Below are 24991 nucleotides of genomic sequence, written 5' to 3' on the forward strand. Positions count from 1 at the left end.
GAGGTGTCTCAAGGGAGTTGATGTGTTGTCTGTTTGATGGGCCGCTCCACATGTCATCGTATCACAGGTTGGCTAAGACCGAGGTCTTGAGGTACCACTAGTCATTGAGCACCATCTAGTGACAACATACTCGACACCACAGGACGATCCATTAATTGCACCTCAATGATCTTTCGAGGAGAGCCCCTCCTCACTGTTCTTAATTGAGTAGTTACAACCCCAAAAATCAAGCAAGAGCTCTCTCGCACCCCTTCCCCGTTTTTAGATTTCTACTTTTTTGAAGTTGGGTTACTTGACTCCCCAACTTATAGCAGTTATCATTTTCCCTTGCCCAATGACATATTCTTCTCTAGCGTTGTTTCTGCCCTGCTTTCTGTAGGAACCCACTACGTACAAGTACTAGTACCCACCCTATTTATCTAGATGACCGATTACCTCCGACCAAAGGATAAGCAAGGTGGCATCCACCCCAGGTCTTCAACTGAAATGGTGCATTGTTGGTCACCGCTATCTAAAGAACAAAACAGGTTGAGGGAAGAACAAAATCGATGACTCTAGTTAAGAGTCTTTTTGTATATTTATATTTGAGTTACATGTGTACAACTGTAAGTTATTTACTGTCAGTAGAATACAAGATGAAGTAAACTATGTACAAGATAAGAAAAAGGAGTGATTAGGATAACAAAGTGTTTGGGTTCTTGATGACTCTTTGGTGCATTACCTTATCTATAGTAGTGTCGTTATCCTTATCAGTAGCAGTTTTGTTATCCTTATCTCTATCAGCCCCCCGCAAGTTGACTGGGTAATACAGTTAACTTGGACCAAAGAGCAGAGAATGGAGTAAGACCAAGAGGTTTGGTTAGGATGTCAGCAATTTGGTCACCTGAGGAGATAAACTTGACTTCAAGAAGCTTCTGAGTTACTTATTCTAGTACGAAATGAAAATCTATTTCTATGTGTTTCGTATGTGCATGGAAAATTGGATTGGAAGTGAGAAATGTTGCACCCAAGTTATCACACCATAGAATAGGTGGAGAGGCAAGAGAAACTCCAATCTCATGTAGGAGAGAACGTAGCCAGATTAGTCCAAAGGCAGCTAATGCAAGGCTCCTATACTCATACACGGTGCTAGAACGTGATATAGTAGATTGCTTGTGATATGACCAAGAGATCAAGTTTGGTCCCATATATATACAAAAGCCACCTTGTGAATGTCGATCATCAGGGCATCTAGCCTAATCTGCATAAAAAAATGCGTGAAGACGCAAGGAAGAGGAAGGTTGGAGTAGCAAGCCATGTGATGGAGTGCTTTTGAGATAGCGCAGTATGCGCTTCACAATTGACCAATGAACATCAGTTAGAGAGGACGAAATTGGCACATTTTATTTACTACAAAGGCTATATTAGGCCTAGTAAAGGTAAGATACTATAGTGCTCCTACAACGCTTTGGTAGAGAGAGGGACCAGAGAGAGTGTAACCATCAAGCTTGCTGAGTTTAGTTGATGACGCAATGGGTGTAGAGGTTGGTTTAGCATCAATCATACCAGCATGTCAAAGATGATCAACTATGTACTTTCTTTGAGAGAGAAGCATTCCCTTAGGAGTGTGATGCACCTCTAGGCCAAGAAAGAAATGAAGAGGCCCCAAATCTTTGACAGCAAATGTAGAGCTCATTTTCAGAACAAGATCATCTAACAAAGATGGATGGGAGCCAGTGAGGATGATGTCATCTAAATAGATGAGAGCATTGAGCATGATATTCCCTTGTAGAAAAAACAAAGAGTGATGAATCAAACTTGGGGCCATAAAGCCATTTTCAAGGAGGAAACCATATAACTTAGAGTACCATGCACGTGGTGCTTGCTTTAAGTTGTAGAGTGACTTCTTGAGATGGCAAACATGGGTAGCGTGGGTGGAATCAACGAAGCTGGGTGGTTGAGACATCAAAACATCCTCTTCAAGAGACACATGTAGAAATGCATTTTGGACATCTAGTTGATGGATACACCAACCTTAGAGAGAGTAAGGGAGAGAATAACTCAGATAATGGATGGCTTAACCACTAGGCTTAATGTCTCTTGATAGTCCACTCCTTCACGTTGATTGTATCCTTTGGCAACAAGATGCACCTTGTGCCTTGCGATGGAGCCATCAGGATTGTACTTGAGACGAAATACCCATTTGCAACCAACTATGTTCATATGAGATTGTTGGGGAACTAAAACCCAAGTATTGTGGCATTGCAATGCCTCAAATTCATCTTGCATAGCTGCCTTCTATTTGGGATCTTGCAGAGCCTTGTAGAAACAACTTGGTTCTGCATCCATGGGAAGAGGGTGGGAAGTGGAGGCAATATAGGTCTTTTGCTTAAAGATTCCCACTTTGGTTCTGGTTACCATCAGATGAACATTAAGTGTGGAGGGAGCTACAACTACTATTGGAGGTGTGGAAGCATTGAAAATAGGTACTGGTGAGAGATGTGCTGTAGGAGAAGCATCATTAGAAGTTTTTTTCTAGAGTGAGCTGCACTAGAGGAGAGTTATGTTGATCTGTGACAGGTTCAGGTTCAATTATACGATTTGATGCATCAGTAGTGTGAGTTGATCCAGTTGAATTTGGGACTAGAATGGGAACCACAGTGGGTGGTGATCCAATATAATTGGAAGTAGGAGTTGATTGTGAAACCACAACATTGTCTTTACACACATTATTCATTGTGAATGGAAAGGAACTTTCATTGAATGTGACATGGTTAGAAATATAATTTTGATCTGAAGCAAGATCAAGACAATTATAGCTACGATAGGAATCATAATAACCTAGAAAAACACAACTTATAGAGCGATATTGAAGCTTGTGACCATTGTATGGTTGAACTAAGGAAAAACATTCACACCCAAATGTTTTCAATTCTTTGTAATTTGGTGTAACCCCAAACAGGACTTCCATTGGACTTTTTCTCTAAAGAAGTTTAGTAGGCAAGCGATTATCAAGATACATAGCTGAGTGGAAAGCTTCCCACCAGTACTTAGTAGGTACCAAGGCATGAAAAAGTAATGTTAGACCAGTCTCAACAATTTGACGATGTATACATTCTGCAAAACCATTTTGTTCCTACGTGTCTAGGCATGACACACCTTGAATGATACCATACTTATCAAGGAGACGCTTAAATACTTTGAATTCTCCCCCACCATCAGATTGAAATTGTTTGATGGTGGTGTTAAACGAATTCTCCACTTTTGCTTTAAATAGCAGGAAGGCATTCAAGACATCAGATTTCTTATGGGGAGGAAAAATCCATTGAAAGCAAAAGAATGCATCAATAAAAACAATATAGTATTCATATCCATGTACTGAAGAAATTGGGGTAGGTTCCCATAAGTCTGAATAGATTAAGTCCAGCAGAGTAGAATATGTGCTACTACTAAAAGCAAAAGGTAACTTATGTGCCTTGCCAAGTGGACAAGATGAACAAAACTCAAAATGAAAAGAAGAGACTAGAAGTTGAAATATGTGCATAATGTGACTAACGATTGGTGTTGCAGGATGCCCAAGATGAGCATGCTAATTATTTGTTGAAGTTCATTCACCTACAAATGCTGAACCAAAGTCATTATAATTTACTACTCCCTTGGAATGAACTTGCATTTTATAGATTCCTTCCTCAGCTGGTCCTTTCAGAAGTATGTTATTTGTCTATAGTTCCTTCACAATTAAACCAGAAGGATAAAATTCAAAGTAGCAGTTATTATCCCTTGTAAACTTGGCAACAGATAATAGATTTTTACTGATTTCAAGAACATGTAGTATATCATGAAGAGTAAATTTTCTAGAGGACAAAGAATGTACAAGAACCAATGTGTTTAATGTCCAAACCTACTCCATTACCAATCTTAATCTGATCGGGACCATCATATTCAGAGTGTAGAGATAGGTTCTCAAGATCAGATGTTATGTGATGGTTGGCACCTGAGTTAGGGTACCAGTTGCTGTCAATGAATGATGTAGTGCTTGTAGTGTAGGCTGAACCATTACCACCAGCATTGTTGCCTTTTGACCTCTCCTGTTTGAAGTTTTTATCAAAACATGCTCTGTATTTGTAGGTAGTATGATTTGGTTTGAGACAAATTTGACATTTGACTCCTTGGTAGGGATTCAACTTAAGTTCTTTATCAGTTTTGTTCTTGTTCTTTCCAGCATTAGTTTTAGGAGTAGGAGACCTATAAAGAGTAGATCAAGAAGCAACATTTGCAAATGGGCAACATCAAAGAGAATCTTTGATTGCTCCATTCGAAGTTCATGATTAGAGAGAAGAGCCTGAATCCCATCAAATGTGTAGTCTTCAGGTCTTGGAACAAGACTGGTTACAAGAGATTCATAATCTGCACCCAATCCTCCTTTAAAACATATTGGATTAATTCCGAACCTGAAATGAACTCACCAATAGCCACCAAGTTGTCAGAGAGTATCCTGGCTTTCTGAAGATAATCTACCATGCTTGCAGTTACTTTCTTGAGATGCATGAGTTCAAATCTAAGTTGCATAATGCGAGCTTTAGAGCGAGATGCAAAGAGCCTCAATAAAGCTTCCCATACTCCTCTAGCGGTGGTATGGCCAATAACTTGAGCAAGTACGCCCTTAGTGAGAGATGATAAAATCCAACTTAGAATCAGTTGGTCTTGCAGCTCCTAGAGTATGCATTCTAGATTCAGATCAGTTGAGTCACTAGACCTAGTTGAGTTGAGGAACTTGGTTGGTGCTCTGATTTTCCATCAACATACCCGATAGCCTTAAATCCCTTCAATGTTGTAGTGAACAGTGACCACCACAAAAGATAGTTTGTATGATCTAGCTTAACAAATATTAGGTGTGTAACTATTGCTGGGAGATTGAGATTAGCAATAGTGGTGTTAGAAGTTTAAGAGGTAGTAGAGGAAGTCATGGTCATAGATGGCTTTGATACCATCAAGAACAAAACAAGTTAAGGGAAGAATAAAATCGATGACTCTAGTTGAGAGTCTTTTGTGTATTTATATTTGAGTTACATGTGTACAACTGTAGGTTATTTACTATCAATAGAATACAAGATGAAGTAAACTGTGTACAAGATTAGAAAAAGGAGTGATTAGGATAATAGAATGTTTGGGTTCTTGATGAATCTTTGGTGCATGACCTTATCTATAGCAGTGTCATTATCCTTATCTCTATCATTGTCTTCCACATCTTTACCCAAACAAAACGGGGCTAAATATTGTACATAGTTTGTGTATGGATGGCACCAAAAAGATTTCGTTCCAGCAATCTATTTCTCAATTTCGTCAACTACAAAACCCATCTTTCGTTTTGCATTTAACCACCTTTTGTCCCTACAAATGCCTAAACACACATTTGTTGAATCACTATTGATGGAGGGTGATTTGACCCGACCTCCTAACCAGGGGACACGTGGATATGACTCGACATAAATGACAACTCAGCATGACAGCTTGGCCACAACTCGACGTAATGAGCTTGTTGAAAACCCAACATGAATATCTCACCACAAGACAACTGGCTACAGCTCGCTGCAGAACAGCTTGCTGCAAGGCAGCCGCTATTGGAGCTCGCTACAAAGGAGCAAGCTATTGAGCAACCCTAAGTCTTCGGGAAACTTCTTATTCGACAAGACCGTGCTTGTCAGACTGCTCCCACGTCTCTTGTCTGGTGGCGCAACACCTGCTAGTCTAAAGGACTGCGCCTACATCTCAACGTCAGGTGGCGTCGTGCACGCCAGCTTTGCATAATGTTCCTCAACTGACATGACCGTACTCTATGGCAGATACCTGCACCAGTGGAATGAGCTTGATGAATAATGGTTGTAGAAGAGAATCAGAGGCGGTTACACCCGATTTGATAGAGCATCAGTATATAAAGGCCTTGATTTCCAAGGGGCAAAGGTAATTTTTGTAATCGGAAATTGCACATCCTCACTCTTAGCATTTATTTCTTTGCTACTCTCTAAGCTCTCCACTGAGTTCTAACTTAAGCATCAGAGTGTTCCCGCCAGGCAAACTCCCCGGGAATTCTTCATCTTCTCCTCCTTCTCAGGTGTTGTCCATTGCCAGCTAGGAGCAAGGCCCCTGCCAGCTAAGAGTGACCAAATTGCGCTACATCATTTGGCGCCGTCTGTGGGAAACACTTCAAAAAGCCTCTCACCAAGTAACTTCAGTTTGACTTCAATGGATTCCTCCAGCAACGCCGGACGAAGTGCCGACCAAAACACCTCTGGGAAATGACCTCAGCTCCCTAATGTTTGCATTGGTCAGTTCACTGTACCCCTCTCCGCGGACGGAGTCCCTACCCTGAGTGTGCCTCAGTTCTTGGCGCCAATAAATGCTCCACTCCCTTCGCCGGTAGAGGTGACCTTTGCAAAACCATCAGTTCTCCCGATGGTTGGACAAAACCAACTAGAAAACTTGGTACACTGCGTGCGAGCTATGCAAGCTCAGATGCAGCAGGTCCATCAGTTCTAGTTGTACCAGCAGCAAATTCTTCACCATGTCTACCAACAACAGTACTAGTAGTAGTTCACACCGCTGCCTCAGCATCAACAGCAAATTCCACCTCGACACTTTGCTATGCAGCAGGCTCAGACCCGCTGTCGTAGCGAGCGTCTCTGCCAAGGAGAGACCTCCCAAACTTAGAACCCTCTCGAAAACCAGGTCTCATCCCATGGCAAGAAGGAAAGACAAGTTACTCCCCCCACCTCGCAGCCTGATGTGTGGCTCATTGTGACACTAGCAAGTGCACTAGCCGTTCAAGTAATAAAGTAGTGAGTGAAGTATCGTTCCCACGAGGATTTAGGAAACAATTACCAATACCAAATTGAACATTTCTTATCTGATCAACAAATAAATCAAAACTCTAATGAAAGCTAAGAAATCCTAAATTAAAATCTATCTAAATCATTGGTCCAATTGCCTTCAATTCAGGTTAGAAGAGTAAGCAGTAAATGTCAATCTCAGAATTCAGCAATCTATCAATTTGGATCATTCGAATGAATCATGATTGAGCCTTGGTTTGGTGAAACCCCAAGGTCATGAACAGCCTCTCTCAAGTGCATGTTCATCCTATGCATGAGTGACGGTTCTTCTATCTCTAGCAAGAATCTAATCCTCATGCATGCATTTCTTCAAACACTTCTAAGGCATCAATTCAAATCTGAATTGATCACCAACTGAATTGTGCAAGTTATCTCTAACCTTGCACTCAATTCAGTTCTTGAATAGTAGATCTGAATTCCTAGAGTCTCTCTCAAGCACTCTAGGAATTCCAAGCTGTAGATTAATTCGCCCAATCTGAAAATTGCAGATCTGAATTCTCTTTCAAGCAATTCAGATCTTGCAATCTCAGATCTGAGAATTCAGATATGAGTTTTGAAGGTTAGTTGGCCGAATTAATCTACAATCACACCCTTATTCAAGAAACTTCAAATACAATGCATGACCATTTGAATGAATCAAAAAGAATTAGATTGCTGAACTGAAATTTTACAAGATGAAATACATCAAGGAAAAATGGAAACAAGGAGAAAGAAGAAAGAACATATAACTAAGAAACTGAATTCAAATCAAAAGAGAATGAAACTACAAATGATTTATTACAGAAGATCTTTGAATCACAAACTCTCAATTCGAACTCACCTTCTTCTTCTAGCTTGCTTGTCTTGAACTTCCTTCAGCCCTTCTTCTTCTTCTTCCTTGCGCCTAGCCTTCTTCTCTTCTCTTCTCTCAAGGTGGCCGAACCTCTAAGAGTGGGAGAGCCTTCCTCTCAAGCAATTGAACAACTTTCTCCCCTCCTAGAGGCCTCCTTATATAGTTTTTCAAGGGGGCTCTTGCCCCTTCTTGAAGCCTCTAGAATGGGGTGTATTACACCCCTCATGAACCTTCTAGAGTGCTCCCTCCTTCTCTTCAAGAAACTCCTAGAAGTTGCCGCCCCTAGCTCCCTTTGGGCTGCTATTTGGGCTACAACTTAGCTTGCTTTTGAGCTCATGTGGGCTACACTCTAGGCTGTTATTTGGGCTAAAAATGGGCCTTCCTTGCTGGGCCGAATTCTCCTCATAGCTAGGCTTTATTTTCTTGGGTTTTCTCAAGGAATTCACTTGCTCTTTTTGGGCCGAAGTGCTCTCTCTTGCTTCCATGACCGGGCTGGACTGAAATTGGTCTTTTTGAACCTTCTTTTCTTGCCTTTTTCCTTCCTTTTCTTGGATTGATTATCCCTGAACTTATTCTTATCATTAAGCTAAATTAAGGCAAAAATTAATAAAACCAGCATAAAAATCCATGCTAAAGTCCTCAAAAATTATACATAAATTGTAAGTTCATCAAATACCCCCACACTTAAGCTTTTGCTTGTCCTCAAGCAAAGACATCAGCCATAAACTTAACATTCCCCCCTTCTGTTCTCACCATTTACCTGGTGAACTTTTTAAGATAGAAATGCATTGAGTAGTCGGGGAACTTTTGTAAGTGCTCAACTCTTATTCTTGTAAATTACCATTTAAGATATGTATCAGATCCGAGGAAAGGAGAATATGAATTTCATTATAGTCTAGCCTTCACTCCTAATTCATATATAAATCAGCTCCTTAATTGTCAAGGTTAATAATCAAATTTCACTAAGTTTCACATCTATAACTAAATCTCTATGAGAGTTCAACTTTAGAGTGCCCCTTTGAACCTCGGTTGTCACCACAATTACTTATTTCTAAGGGTGAGTGCATTTTATGCTCCATCTCACCTTTTTTTTTTTTTTTTTTTTTTTCTTTTCGGTGTGAGTGCATTTTATGCTCCATCTCACACTTTTTTTTTTTTTATTTTTTTGGTGTGAGTGCATCTTATGCTCCATCTCACACTGGTCACTTGTTTGAGGTAGGTAAATAGGACTCATGTTCTAAGCTGCTAGTTTTACTATTCAGCTCAGAATAGCGGAGTCAATTTGGGCTTTTGTCCTTCTTTGCAATTATTGAACCTCAAGAATTAGCACTTCAGATGTGCACTAGCTCTCTTGACCATTAACAATGAAATCAAGGGCTTCCATACACATGAAGGAAGTTAGGGCTAGTCATGCTGAAAGGCATATTCATCTCCCCTTTTATCCTGCATAAATCAAATTGGGTCATTCACAAGAATAAAAACTTAACAAGTACATCAGTCTCCCTCAACTCATTGAATTCCTTCTTAAAAAAAATCATCAAATAAATAGTAATGAACTTGAGGGGTTCCAGTCTTTTTTTTTTTTTTTTTTTTTTTTTTGTGATGTCATTGCTTGCATATGTGTGTTGGGGTGCATGAGGTGCATGGTTTCAACCCCCATACCCTAGCCTCGGGCTCACTCCCCCACACTTGAGATGAACATTGTCCTCAATGTTCGTAGTGTTAGGGAGTCACACTTGCTAGAGCAAACTGAAGAAAAGAAAATGATGAACTGAGTCCTTAAAGAATTGGAATTTTGAGAAAAAGATCTTTATTTTACTAACTAATATTCTAAAAAGATAAATGACAAAAAGATTCCTTAACTTGTTCATGAGCAAGCATAAGAGATTATTGGTTATCTAGATAAACAGTGGATGGAGGGGGTACAGTACTGCCCATTAAATATGGTTTCAGGCGCTGACCATTTACTTTAAACGTGCCCTGAACTGGGTGGGTGAGTTCTATAGCCCCATGGGGAAAAACCTGTGAAATGGTAAAGGGTCCAGACCACCTGGATCTCAGCTTACCTGGAAACAAGCGGAGACGGGAATTATATAACAATACCTGTTGGCCTACATAAAAGTCCCGTCTCAGCAAGTTCTTATCATGCCAGTTTTTTATTCTTTCTTTATAAACTTTGGCATTCTCATAGGTGGTAAGTCTGAATTCATCCAATTCATTCAATTGCAACCGCCTTTTAGCCCCTGTGGCCTGAATGTCAAAATTTAAGAATTTAAGAGCCCAATAGGCCTTGTGTTCCAATTCAACTGGTAAATGGCATGCTTTACCAAAGACCAATCTGTAGGGGGACATGCCAATAGGTGTCTTAAATGCAGTTCTGTATGCCCATAATGCATCATCTAATTTGATGGACCAATCTTTTCTGGTGGATGCTACGGTCTTTTCCAGAATTCTTTTGAGTTCCCTGTTAGCCAACTCCACTTGGCCACTGGTTTGAGGGTGATAAGGGGTAGCTAATTTATGTGTAATTCCATATTTTTGCATTAACCTCTCAAATTGGCTATTGCAGAAGTGAGTTCCCCTATCACTAATTATAGCTCGCGGAGTGCCAAATCGGGAGAATAGCTTCTTTAGGAAGTGTACTACCCTTCTTGAGTCATTTGTGGGTAAAGCCATGGCTTCTACCCATTTGGATACATAGTCAACTGCAACGAGGATGTACTTATTCCCAAAAGAATTCGGGAAAGGTCCCATGAAATCTATACCCCAAACATCAAAGATTTCACAGATTAAAATATTGGAAAGGGGCATTTCATTCCGTCGGGAAATGTTTCCCGATCTTTGGCATTTGTCACATGTGGACACATACCGATGGGCATCTTTGAAGAGTGTGGGCCAATAAAAACCTGATTGCAAAACCTTGGCTGCCGTGCGACTAGCTCCAAAATGACCTCCTGCTTCTTTATCATGGCAAAATTGGAGTACCGACTCCATCTCCTCCTCGGGGACACATCTCCTTATGATCTGATCTGCACACAATTTATACAAAAAGGGTTCCTCCCACAGATAGTATTTTACATCAGAAAAGAATTTCTTTTTCTGTTGATATGAAAGGTTAGGAGGAAGGACTTGTGCAGCTAGATAATTAGCAAAATCAGCATACCAAGGATATGAGTATTTCTGTATTGAGTACAACTGCTCATCCGGAAATTCTTCTCGAATGTTGCTGGTTATCTCCTCTTTTGAGCTTACCGTGTCCAACCGGGAGAGATGGTCAGCAGCCAGGTTTGCAGCACCCTTCAGGTCTCTAATCTCAATGTCAAACTCTTGCAATAAAAGGATCCACCTGATCAGTCTTGGTTTTGAGTTTTGCTTGGTAAGCAAGTGCCTTAATGCCGAGTGATCTGTATGGACAACAACCTTGGATAATATCAGATATGAACGAAACTTATCAAGTGCAAATATTACTGCTAACAGCTCCTTTTCTGTGGTGGTGTAATTGAGTTGGGGTCCAGTCAAGGTTCTGCTAGCATAGTAAATTGGCTGAAAATGTTTGTTCATTCTTTGTCCTAAAACAGCTCCTATAGCAAAATCACTCGCATCACACATCAATTCAAATGGGAGGGTCCAATCTGGTGCTATCATGATAGGTGCATGGATCAATTTGTCTTTCAAGATGTTGAAAGCATGAAGACATTCAGTTGAAAATTCAAAAGGCACTTCTTTCTGAAGCAAGGTAGATAATGGCTTGGAAATTTTTGAGAAATCTTTAATAAACCTTCTATAGAATCCGACATGTCCTAAGAAACTTCTCAAAGAACGAATAGATGTTGGGGTTGGTAATTTTTCAATTGCCTCCACCTTGGCCTTGTCGACTTCTATACCTCTTTGAGAGATCTTGTGTCCAAGCACTATGCCTTCTTGCACCATAAAATGACATTTCTCCCAATTCAACACAAGATGTGTTTCTTTACATCTAGTAAGCACCTGTTCCAGATTATTCAAACATGCATCAAATGAAGAGCCAAAAACTGAAAAATCATCCATGAAGATCTCAATAAATTTTTCAACCATATCAGAAAATATAGACATCATACATCGCTGAAAGGTTGCTGGGGCATTGCATAACCCAAAGGGCATCCTTCGGTATGCAAAGGTTCCATATGGGCAAGTAAAAGTGGTCTTTTCTTGATCTTCTGGTGCAATTGGTATCTGGTTATACCCTGAATATCCATCCAAGAAACAATAATACTCATGCCCGGCTAGCCTCTCCAACATTTGATCCATAAATGGGAGAGGGAAATGGTCCTTCCGGGTGGCTTCATTTAATTTTCTATAGTCAATACACACACGCCATCCGGTAATGGTTCTAGTAGGGATGAGTTCATTTTTCTCATTTGGAACAACAGTCGTACCCCCTTTTTTGGGCACAACTTGCACAGGGCTTACCCAAGAACTATCAGAAATAGGATAAATGATCCCAGCATCTAACAACTTAATTATTTCAGCCTTTACCACTTCTTTCATGTTGGGATTCAGGCGCCTTTGGGGCTGAACGGAAGGCTTGCTGTCCTCTTCCATCAAAATTCTGTGAGTGCAGATTGATGGATTAATGCCTTTGATATCTTCTACCTTCCAAGCTATAGCATTTTTGTGTTCCCGCAGCACTCTTAATAATTTTTCTCTTTGTAAGGGATTCAGTGCTGCGGAAATTATCACGGGGAGATCTGATGGTTCCTCAAGGAAAGCATACTCTAAATGGGATGGTAATTGCTTCAGTTCAAGGGTGGGGGGTTCTTGGGGTGATGGCTTACCTGATGGTCCGGGCAATTTGCCTAAGTTCTCTAATTTAAGAAACCCCTTTCCCTTGAATTGAGGCTTATCATTCAGGTATGCTATCATGAGGTTTATTTTTTCATTTTCTGTTTCTTCAAGTTCTCCCTGTTGGAGGCAGAGTTCAAGAGGATCAGTTATTCTACTTACCTGGAAGCATTCATCAATTGTCAATTCAATGGCATCAATCATAAAACAAGAATCATCACTAGAGGGTGCATGTTTCATAGCATCAGACATTTTAAAAATTATCTCCTCATCTTGTATCCTAAGGCTGAGTTGTCCTTGTTGGACATCAATCATTGCTTTCCCGGTAGCCAGGAAAGGTCTCCCTAGGATAAGCGGGACCTCCACATCTTCTTGCATGTCTAACACAATGAAATCAACTGGAAAAATGAATTTGTCAACTTTAACTAACACATCTTCTATGATCCCCCTAGGATGTCTAATGGATCTATCAGCCAATTGTAATGCCACTCTAGTGGGTTGGGGTTCATTCAACCCCAATTTCTTGAAGATAGAATATGGCATTAAATTGATGCTAGCTCCCAGGTCACATAAAGCGTTTTCAATTTTTAAACTGCCAATGGTACAAGGAATAGTGAAACTCCCTGGATCTTTGAGTTTCTGAGGCAGCTTGTTCAGAAGGATAGCAGAACATTCCTCATTTAATGCAACTGTAGCCACATCTCCCAGTTTCCTTTTGTTTGCCAATAATTCCTTCAAAAACCTTGCATAGTGTGGCATCTGGGCTAAAGCATCAGCAAAAGGAATATTAATATGTAAACTTTTAAATATTTCAAGAAACTTACCAAATTCCTTCTCCAATTTTTGTTGCTTCAGCCTGTTAGGGAATGGAACTTGTGGTTGTTGGTGCATCCCTTGTTGTGCTTCTGGTTGTTCCGTCTTCTGTTGTCTGGTTCCAAGGCTTGTTTCTGCCTTGGGTTCAGCCCAATTCTTCTTTTCTACCTCAGGCAACTCTTTTCCACTTCTTAAGGTAATAGCTTGCACCTGCTCTCGTGGATTCACTTCAGTGTTGCTTGGAAGAGTTCCCGGCAGTCTGGAAGAGATTAATTGTGCCAATTGCCCCACTTGGTTTTCCAGGTTTTTGATTGAGGCTTCCTGGTTCTGGAACCTAGTTTCTGCACCTGCTATAAATTTTGTCATCAGTTCCTCCAAATTGGATTTCGGTTCAGGCTGATGATAAGTCTGGTGGAACGGCTTGGAAATATGCTGATTTGGCCAGGACTGGTTTGAATGTCCCCTCCATCCTGGATGAAAAGTATGGTGACTCTGGTAACCCTGCTGTCTTGACGAATTGCTGACATAGTCAACTTGTTCAGTAGATGGTCTGAACTGATTGCCAACTTGGCAGTCTGTACTGATGTGGCCTCCCCCACACAATTCACAATTAAGAGGCTGCACATGCATGGCAGCTATCTGCATTTCATCTATTTTTTTACTGAGTGCTCCTATTTGTGCAGCTAGTGCTGTATAAGTGTCAACATTATGCAAGCCTTGCTGCTTCCTAGTTTGAGTCCTTTCCGAATGCCATTGATAATTGTTGGCTGCCATTTCCTCAATAAGTGCATGGGCAACCTCAGGAGTTTTATTATTTATGGATCCTCCGGCTGCAGCATCTAATATGGTCTTATTTGAGTCAGTAAGACCATTATAGAAAGTCTGCACTTGCAGCCAAATGGGGAGGCCATGGTGAGGAACTCTCCTTAACAGCTCCTTGTATCGTTCCCATGACTCATATAAAGATTCCCCCTCTTGCTGGAAAAAAGTAGTGATGTCATTCCTCATTTTAGCAGTTTTAGAAGGGGGAAAATATTTAGAGAGAAAACGGCTGGCCATTTCGTCCCATGTGGCTATAGATCCTGCCGGTAATGAGTTCAACCAAGCTTTGGCTTTATCCTTCAAAGAAAATGGGAATAACCTCAGCCGGATGGCATCATCACTTACCCCATTGTGTTTGAAGGTGTCACAGATTTCCAAGAAGTTAGCAATATGGGCATTCGGATCCTCATGGGCCATACCACAAAACTGAACCGTATTTTGTATCATTTGGATTATGGCCGGTTTAATTTCGAAGTTATTGGCAGCAATAGTTGGCCTGATAATGCTGGAGACAGTCCCGGTGAGGGTAGGCTTGGCATAATCCATCATAGTTCTTTGTTCAGCCATTTCTTGTGCTTCTTGTCTGACTTGCTTAGCAGCTCTCAAACGGACACGGAGAGTCCGTTCAATCTCTGGGTCGTAAAGGATCTCTTCCAGTTCAGGTCTGCTTGTCATAAACTGTTAAAGTCAAAGCAATAAAAATTCCAATATTCACAAAAGAAAATAAATAACTAATCCTATCACACTGAAAATGTAAAGTGAAGTATTGGAATACAAAACCTACATCCTATCATGAATAAATGAAGCCGATTATACTAAAAGCAAATTTAAACCAATCATCTTATTCAAGGTTCCTTTATCTACATCCATCGATTGCAACATCTGAATTCAGACCCAATTTAGATCTGAGTTCAGATCTACAAGTCTTTGGTATTGTTAGTCTAGAGAAATTAATAAATAATAATTCAGATCTGAGCTGGATATCTCATACACACTCATTGGTATACACTACAATATACATCCATTAAGGTTGGAATCAATTCTGTGATGCTTTAGGGCTGAAATCAGATCTGATCTAAAAAAAAAATTTAAAAGGATCTGAAATAAACTAAAACCAGTCCTGAGTTAGGCTTGGGTTAAAAACTTTACAATTGAAGCTCAAACCTGTATAGCTGATGCATATCAAACACTTGCTAAGACCTGAAAATTGGATCTGCAATGTTTGGTATTGCAAGCTATTCGGCCCATACAACTTTTGTAGAAATCTGAAATCAGGTCTGCTAACTGTTGCACTATAGCAGCCCTGCTACAGATCTGAATGCTAAAAGAAATACTTGGAAAGTGCTAATTTTTCTTAAATATCTGAGGCATAACAATTATTCAATCCAAACATACACCTCCTTAGCTAATGTAGCTCGGTTACAAGTGGGTAAAGCCAAGAATTCAGTCCACCCAGAATTCATAGTATGCTCTGTATCAGTTCAGTCCTCACATCATATCAACTGCATTTCAGATTTGAATTTCTCTCATTCCTTGCTATCCATTCACCCTTGAGGCAGGTTGGATGTATCCTAGGGTGGATTGGGGTAGTGATGGCACCCAATTCACCTCAAACTTGCATCGGTTCAGATCTGAGTTCAGAGGAATTCAGATCTGAACTGAGCAGATCTGTAACAGCAGAATTCAGATCTGAACTCAAGTCTGAGTTTGGATCTGAATTCTCAATTGCCTTACCTTCAGTTATTGCTACCAAATTGTTTTTGGGGAATAGCAGAAGTGCCCTAGGGTGAATTGGGGTGGTGATGACACCCAATTCCCCTCAAAATTTCATCAGTTCAGGTCTGAGTTCAGAGGAACTCAGATCTGAACTGTTGCAGATCTGCAATAGCAGAATTCAGATCTGAACTCAGATCTGAGTTCTGATCCGAATTCTCAATTGCTCCTCTGGTTGTTCAAAAGATCTCCCCCTTTTTTTTTTTTTCATTTGTTTTTTTTTTCTTTTTGTAATGAAAGAAAAGAATAATAAAATCTGAAACACAAGCAACTCTTTTCGGCTGAGTGCTGCAGATCTGAAATCTGCTGATCTGAGTGCCGAATGCAACTCAGATCTGCAACACTCATGTTTATGTGAATTTTTTTTTTTTTTTTCTTTTTGAAGGGAACAACATCAAGATTGAATAGAAATCAAATATGCCTTTATTAAAATGAAACTGAAACCAAAAAAAAGAAAGTAATCTACTTAAGAAAGAAGAAACATAACTACAGTAGTACAGCAGTTGCAGTCCAAGCTGAAATGAAAAAGTTAGCAAATTACCCAACTATGAATGCAATGCTGAATGAGATCAGATTAAGAATGCTCAATGTTTCCTAATATTGTTTCTCTAAATCCCCGGCAACGGCGCCAAAAACTTGATGTGTGGCTCATTGTGACACTAGCAAGTGCACTAGCCGTTCAAGTAATAAAGTAGTGAGTGAAGTATCGTTCCCACGAGGATTTAGGAAACAATTACCAATACCAAATTGAACATTTCTTATCTGATCAACAAATAAATCAAAACTCTAATGAAAGCTAAGAAATCCTAAATTAAAATCTATCTAAATCATTGGTCCAATTGCCTTCAATTCAGGTTAGAAGAGTAAGCAGTAAATGTCAATCTCAGAATTCAGCAATCTATCAATTTGGATCATTCGAATGAATCATGATTGAGCCTTGGTTTGGTGAAACCCCAAGGTCATGAACAGCCTCTCTCAAGTGCATGTTCATCCTATGCATGAGTGACGGTTCTTCTATCTCTAGCAAGAATCTAATCCTCATGCATGCATTTCTTCAAACACTTCTAAGGCATCAATTCAAATCTGAATTGATCACCAACTGAATTGTGCAAGTTATCTCTAACCTTGCACTCAATTCAGTTCTTGAATAGTAGATCTGAATTCCTAGAGTCTCTCTCAAGCACTCTAGGAATTCCAAGCTGTAGATTAATTCGCCCAATCTGAAAATTGCAGATCTGAATTCTCTTTCAAGCAATTCAGATCTTGCAATCTCAGATCTGAGAATTCAGATATGAGTTTTGAAGGTTAGTTGGCCGAATTAATCTACAATCACACCCTTATTCAAGAAACTTCAAATACAATGCATGACCATTTGAATGAATCAAAAAGAATTAGATTGCTGAACTGAAATTTTACAAGATGAAATACATCAAGGAAAAATGGAAACAAGGAGAAAGAAGAAAGAACATATAACTAAGAAACTGAATTCAAATCAAAAGAGAATGAAACTACAAATGATTTATTACAGAAGATCTTTGAATCACAAACTCTCAATTCGAACTCACCTTCTTCTTCTAGCTTGCTTGTCTTGAACTTCCTTCAGCCCTTCTTCTTCTTCTTCCTTGCGCCTAGCCTTCTTCTCTTCTCTTCTCTCAAGGTGGCCGAACCTCTAAGAGTGGGAGAGCCTTCCTCTCAAGCAATTGAACAACTTTCTCCCCTCCTAGAGGCCTCCTTATATAGTTTTTCAAGGGGGCTCTTGCCCCTTCTTGAAGCCTCTAGAATGGGGTGTATTACACCCCTCATGAACCTTCTAGAGTGCTCCCTCCTTCTCTTCAAGAAACTCCTAGAAGTTGCCGCCCCTAGCTCCCTTTGGGCTGCTATTTGGGCTACAACTTAGCTTGCTTTTGAGCTCATGTGGGCTACACTCTAGGCTGTTATTTGGGCTAAAAATGGGCCTTCCTTGCTGGGCCGAATTCTCCTCATAGCTAGGCTTTATTTTCTTGGGTTTTCTCAAGGAATTCACTTGCTCTTTTTGGGCCGAAGTGCTCTCTCTTGCTTCCATGACCGGGCTGGACTGAAATTGGTCTTTTTGAACCTTCTTTTCTTGCCTTTTTCCTTCCTTTTCTTGGATTGATTATCCCTGAACTTATTCTTATCATTAAGCTAAATTAAGGCAAAAATTAATAAAACCAGCATAAAAATCCATGCTAAAGTCCTCAAAAATTATACATAAATTGTAAGTTCATCAAATACCCCCACACTTAAGCTTTTGCTTGTCCTCAAGCAAAGACATCAGCCATAAACTTAACATTCCCCCCTTCTGTTCTCACCATTTACCTGGTGAACTTTTTAAGATAGAAATGCATTGAGTAGTCGGGGAACTTTTGTAAGTGCTCAACTCTTATTCTTGTAAATTACCATTTAAGATATGTATCAGATCCGAGGAAAGGAGAATATGAATTTCATTATAGTCTAGCCTTCACTCCTAATTCATATATAAATCAGCTCCTTAATTGTCAAGGTTAATAATCAAATTTCACTAAGTTTCACATCTATAACTAAATCTCTATGAGAGTTCAACTTTAGAGTGCCCCTTTGAACCTCGGTTGTCACCACAATTACTTATTTCTAAGGGTGAGTGCATTTTATGCTCCATCTCACCTTTTTTTTTTTTTTTTTTTTTTTCTTTTCGGTGTGAGTGCATTTTATGCTCCATCTCACACTTTTTTTTTTTTTATTTTTTTGGTGTGAGTGCATCTTATGCTCCATCTCACACTGGTCACTTGTTTGAGGTAGGTAAATAGGACTCATGTTCTAAGCTGCTAGTTTTACTATTCAGCTCAGAATAGCGGAGTCAATTTGGGCTTTTGTCCTTCTTTGCAATTATTGAACCTCAAGAATTAGCACTTCAGATGTGCACTAGCTCTCTTGACCATTAACAATGAAATCAAGGGCTTCCATACACATGAAGGAAGTTAGGGCTAGTCATGCTGAAAGGCATATTCATCTCCCCTTTTATCCTGCATAAATCAAATTGGGTCATTCACAAGAATAAAAACTTAACAAGTACATCAGTCTCCCTCAACTCATTGAATTCCTTCTTAAAAAAAATCATCAAATAAATAGTAATGAACTTGAGGGGTTCCAGTCTTTTTTTTTTTTTTTTTTTTTTTTGTGATGTCATTGCTTGCATATGTGTGTTGGGGTGCATGAGGTGCATGGTTTCAACCCCCATACCCTAGCCTCGGGCTCACTCCCCCACACTTGAGATGAACATTGTCCTCAATGTTCGTAGTGTTAGGGAGTCACACTTGCTAGAGCAAACTGAAGAAAAGAAAATGATGAACTGAGTCCTTAAAGAATTGGAATTTTGAGAAAAAGATCTTTATTTTACTAACTAATATTCTAAAAAGATAAATGACAAAAAGATTCCTTAACTTGTTCATGAGCAAGCATAAGAGATTATTGGTTATCTAGATAAACAGTGGATGGAGGGGGTACAGTACTGCCCATTAAATATGGTTTCAGGCGCTGACCATTTACTTTAAACGTGCCCTGAACTGGGTGGGTGAGTTCTATAGCCCCATGGGGAAAAACCTGTGAAATGGTAAAGGGTCCAGACCACCTGGATCTCAGCTTACCTGGAAACAAGCGGAGACGGGAATTATATAACAATACCTGTTGGCCTACATAAAAGTCCCGTCTCAGCAAGTTCTTATCATGCCAGTTTTTTATTCTTTCTTTATAAACTTTGGCATTCTCATAGGTGGTAAGTCTGAATTCATCCAATTCATTCAATTGCAACCGCCTTTTAGCCCCTGTGGCCTGAATGTCAAAATTTAAGAATTTAAGAGCCCAATAGGCCTTGTGTTCCAATTCAACTGGTAAATGGCATGCTTTACCAAAGACCAATCTGTAGGGGGACATGCCAATAGGTGTCTTAAATGCAGTTCTGTATGCCCATAATGCATCATCTAATTTGATGGACCAATCTTTTCTGGTGGATGCTACGGTCTTTTCCAGAATTCTTTTGAGTTCCCTGTTAGCCAACTCCACTTGGCCACTGGTTTGAGGGTGATAAGGGGTAGCTAATTTATGTGTAATTCCATATTTTTGCATTAACCTCTCAAATTGGCTATTGCAGAAGTGAGTTCCCCTATCACTAATTATAGCTCGCGGAGTGCCAAATCGGGAGAATAGCTTCTTTAGGAAGTGTACTACCCTTCTTGAGTCATTTGTGGGTAAAGCCATGGCTTCTACCCATTTGGATACATAGTCAACTGCAACGAGGATGTACTTATTCCCAAAAGAATTCGGGAAAGGTCCCATGAAATCTATACCCCAAACATCAAAGATTTCACAGATTAAAATATTGGAAAGGGGCATTTCATTCCGTCGGGAAATGTTTCCCGATCTTTGGCATTTGTCACATGTGGACACATACCGATGGGCATCTTTGAAGAGTGTGGGCCAATAAAAACCTGATTGCAAAACCTTGGCTGCCGTGCGACTAGCTCCAAAATGACCTCCTGCTTCTTTATCATGGCAAAATTGGAGTACCGACTCCATCTCCTCCTCGGGGACACATCTCCTTATGATCTGATCTGCACACAATTTATACAAAAAGGGTTCCTCCCACAGATAGTATTTTACATCAGAAAAGAATTTCTTTTTCTGTTGATATGAAAGGTTAGGAGGAAGGACTTGTGCAGCTAGATAATTAGCAAAATCAGCATACCAAGGATATGAGTATTTCTGTATTGAGTACAACTGCTCATCCGGAAATTCTTCTCGAATGTTGCTGGTTATCTCCTCTTTTGAGCTTACCGTGTCCAACCGGGAGAGATGGTCAGCAGCCAGGTTTGCAGCACCCTTCAGGTCTCTAATCTCAATGTCAAACTCTTGCAATAAAAGGATCCACCTGATCAGTCTTGGTTTTGAGTTTTGCTTGGTAAGCAAGTGCCTTAATGCCGAGTGATCTGTATGGACAACAACCTTGGATAATATCAGATATGAACGAAACTTATCAAGTGCAAATATTACTGCTAACAGCTCCTTTTCTGTGGTGGTGTAATTGAGTTGGGGTCCAGTCAAGGTTCTGCTAGCATAGTAAATTGGCTGAAAATGTTTGTTCATTCTTTGTCCTAAAACAGCTCCTATAGCAAAATCACTCGCATCACACATCAATTCAAATGGGAGGGTCCAATCTGGTGCTATCATGATAGGTGCATGGATCAATTTGTCTTTCAAGATGTTGAAAGCATGAAGACATTCAGTTGAAAATTCAAAAGGCACTTCTTTCTGAAGCAAGGTAGATAATGGCTTGGAAATTTTTGAGAAATCTTTAATAAACCTTCTATAGAATCCGACATGTCCTAAGAAACTTCTCAAAGAACGAATAGATGTTGGGGTTGGTAATTTTTCAATTGCCTCCACCTTGGCCTTGTCGACTTCTATACCTCTTTGAGAGATCTTGTGTCCAAGCACTATGCCTTCTTGCACCATAAAATGACATTTCTCCCAATTCAACACAAGATGTGTTTCTTTACATCTAGTAAGCACCTGTTCCAGATTATTCAAACATGCATCAAATGAAGAGCCAAAAACTGAAAAATCATCCATGAAGATCTCAATAAATTTTTCAACCATATCAGAAAATATAGACATCATACATCGCTGAAAGGTTGCTGGGGCATTGCATAACCCAAAGGGCATCCTTCGGTATGCAAAGGTTCCATATGGGCAAGTAAAAGTGGTCTTTTCTTGATCTTCTGGTGCAATTGGTATCTGGTTATACCCTGAATATCCATCCAAGAAACAATAATACTCATGCCCGGCTAGCCTCTCCAACATTTGATCCATAAATGGGAGAGGGAAATGGTCCTTCCGGGTGGCTTCATTTAATTTTCTATAGTCAATACACACACGCCATCCGGTAATGGTTCTAGTAGGGATGAGTTCATTTTTCTCATTTGGAACAACAGTCGTACCCCCTTTTTTGGGCACAACTTGCACAGGGCTTACCCAAGAACTATCAGAAATAGGATAAATGATCCCAGCATCTAACAACTTAATTATTTCAGCCTTTACCACTTCTTTCATGTTGGGATTCAGGCGCCTTTGGGGCTGAACGGAAGGCTTGCTGTCCTCTTCCATCAAAATTCTGTGAGTGCAGATTGATGGATTAATGCCTTTGATATCTTCTACCTTCCAAGCTATAGCATTTTTGTGTTCCCGCAGCACTCTTAATAATTTTTCTCTTTGTAAGGGATTCAGTGCTGCGGAAATTATCACGGGGAGATCTGATGGTTCCTCAAGGAAAGCATACTCTAAATGGGATGGTAATTGCTTCAGTTCAAGGGTGGGGGGTTCTTGGGGTGATGGCTTACCTGATGGTCCGGGCAATTTGCCTAAGTTCTCTAATTTAAGAAACCCCTTTCCCTTGAATTGAGGCTTATCATTCAGGTATGCTATCATGAGGTTTATTTTTTCATTTTCTGTTTCTTCAAGTTCTCCCTGTTGGAGGCAGAGTTCAAGAGGATCAGTTATTCTACTTACCTGGAAGCATTCATCAATTGTCAATTCAATGGCATCAATCATAAAACAAGAATCATCACTAGAGGGTGCATGTTTCATAGCATCAGACATTTTAAAAATTATCTCCTCATCTTGTATCCTAAGGCTGAGTTGTCCTTGTTGGACATCAATCATTGCTTTCCCGGTAGCCAGGAAAGGTCTCCCTAGGATAAGCGGGACCTCCACATCTTCTTGCATGTCTAACACAATGAAATCAACTGGAAAAATGAATTTGTCAACTTTAACTAACACATCTTCTATGATCCCCCTAGGATGTCTAATGGATCTATCAGCCAATTGTAATGCCACTCTAGTGGGTTGGGGTTCATTCAACCCCAATTTCTTGAAGATAGAATATGGCATTAAATTGATGCTAGCTCCCAGGTCACATAAAGCGTTTTCAATTTTTAAACTGCCAATGGTACAAGGAATAGTGAAACTCCCTGGATCTTTGAGTTTCTGAGGCAGCTTGTTCAGAAGGATAGCAGAACATTCCTCATTTAATGCAACTGTAGCCACATCTCCCAGTTTCCTTTTGTTTGCCAATAATTCCTTCAAAAACCTTGCATAGTGTGGCATCTGGGCTAAAGCATCAGCAAAAGGAATATTAATATGTAAACTTTTAAATATTTCAAGAAACTTACCAAATTCCTTCTCCAATTTTTGTTGCTTCAGCCTGTTAGGGAATGGAACTTGTGGTTGTTGGTGCATCCCTTGTTGTGCTTCTGGTTGTTCCGTCTTCTGTTGTCTGGTTCCAAGGCTTGTTTCTGCCTTGGGTTCAGCCCAATTCTTCTTTTCTACCTCAGGCAACTCTTTTCCACTTCTTAAGGTAATAGCTTGCACCTGCTCTCGTGGATTCACTTCAGTGTTGCTTGGAAGAGTTCCCGGCAGTCTGGAAGAGATTAATTGTGCCAATTGCCCCACTTGGTTTTCCAGGTTTTTGATTGAGGCTTCCTGGTTCTGGAACCTAGTTTCTGCACCTGCTATAAATTTTGTCATCAGTTCCTCCAAATTGGATTTCGGTTCAGGCTGATGATAAGTCTGGTGGAACGGCTTGGAAATATGCTGATTTGGCCAGGACTGGTTTGAATGTCCCCTCCATCCTGGATGAAAAGTATGGTGACTCTGGTAACCCTGCTGTCTTGACGAATTGCTGACATAGTCAACTTGTTCAGTAGATGGTCTGAACTGATTGCCAACTTGGCAGTCTGTACTGATGTGGCCTCCCCCACACAATTCACAATTAAGAGGCTGCACATGCATGGCAGCTATCTGCATTTCATCTATTTTTTTACTGAGTGCTCCTATTTGTGCAGCTAGTGCTGTATAAGTGTCAACATTATGCAAGCCTTGCTGCTTCCTAGTTTGAGTCCTTTCCGAATGCCATTGATAATTGTTGGCTGCCATTTCCTCAATAAGTGCATGGGCAACCTCAGGAGTTTTATTATTTATGGATCCTCCGGCTGCAGCATCTAATATGGTCTTATTTGAGTCAGTAAGACCATTATAGAAAGTCTGCACTTGCAGCCAAATGGGGAGGCCATGGTGAGGAACTCTCCTTAACAGCTCCTTGTATCGTTCCCATGACTCATATAAAGATTCCCCCTCTTGCTGGAAAAAAGTAGTGATGTCATTCCTCATTTTAGCAGTTTTAGAAGGGGGAAAATATTTAGAGAGAAAACGGCTGGCCATTTCGTCCCATGTGGCTATAGATCCTGCCGGTAATGAGTTCAACCAAGCTTTGGCTTTATCCTTCAAAGAAAATGGGAATAACCTCAGCCGGATGGCATCATCACTTACCCCATTGTGTTTGAAGGTGTCACAGATTTCCAAGAAGTTAGCAATATGGGCATTCGGATCCTCATGGGCCATACCACAAAACTGAACCGTATTTTGTATCATTTGGATTATGGCCGGTTTAATTTCGAAGTTATTGGCAGCAATAGTTGGCCTGATAATGCTGGAGACAGTCCCGGTGAGGGTAGGCTTGGCATAATCCATCATAGTTCTTTGTTCAGCCATTTCTTGTGCTTCTTGTCTGACTTGCTTAGCAGCTCTCAAACGGACACGGAGAGTCCGTTCAATCTCTGGGTCGTAAAGGATCTCTTCCAGTTCAGGTCTGCTTGTCATAAACTGTTAAAGTCAAAGCAATAAAAATTCCAATATTCACAAAAGAAAATAAATAACTAATCCTATCACACTGAAAATGTAAAGTGAAGTATTGGAATACAAAACCTACATCCTATCATGAATAAATGAAGCCGATTATACTAAAAGCAAATTTAAACCAATCATCTTATTCAAGGTTCCTTTATCTACATCCATCGATTGCAACATCTGAATTCAGACCCAATTTAGATCTGAGTTCAGATCTACAAGTCTTTGGTATTGTTAGTCTAGAGAAATTAATAAATAATAATTCAGATCTGAGCTGGATATCTCATACACACTCATTGGTATACACTACAATATACATCCATTAAGGTTG

The 24991-nt window shown here is 40.1% G+C and overlaps 2 non-coding genes across 2 annotated transcripts; both read left to right on the forward strand.

Moving 5' to 3' along the window:
* The first annotated feature begins 14236 nt into the window (after positions 1-14236).
* On the forward strand, positions 14237-14343 carry LOC148848736 (small nucleolar RNA R71). The gene has a single exon (XR_016101522.1). It is a non-coding gene; the product is annotated as a small nucleolar RNA R71 (small nucleolar RNA).
* Positions 14344-24040: 9697 nt separating this feature from the next.
* LOC148848737 (small nucleolar RNA R71) lies at positions 24041-24147 on the forward strand. The gene has a single exon (XR_016101523.1). It is a non-coding gene; the product is annotated as a small nucleolar RNA R71 (small nucleolar RNA).
* Positions 24148-24991: the final 844 nt, after the last annotated feature.

Source organism: Nelumbo lutea, chromosome 6 (genome assembly GCF_056320005.1).
Source record: "Nelumbo lutea isolate HS-2025 chromosome 6, American lotus-T2T, whole genome shotgun sequence".
Lineage (NCBI taxonomy): Eukaryota > Viridiplantae > Streptophyta > Magnoliopsida > Proteales > Nelumbonaceae > Nelumbo > Nelumbo lutea.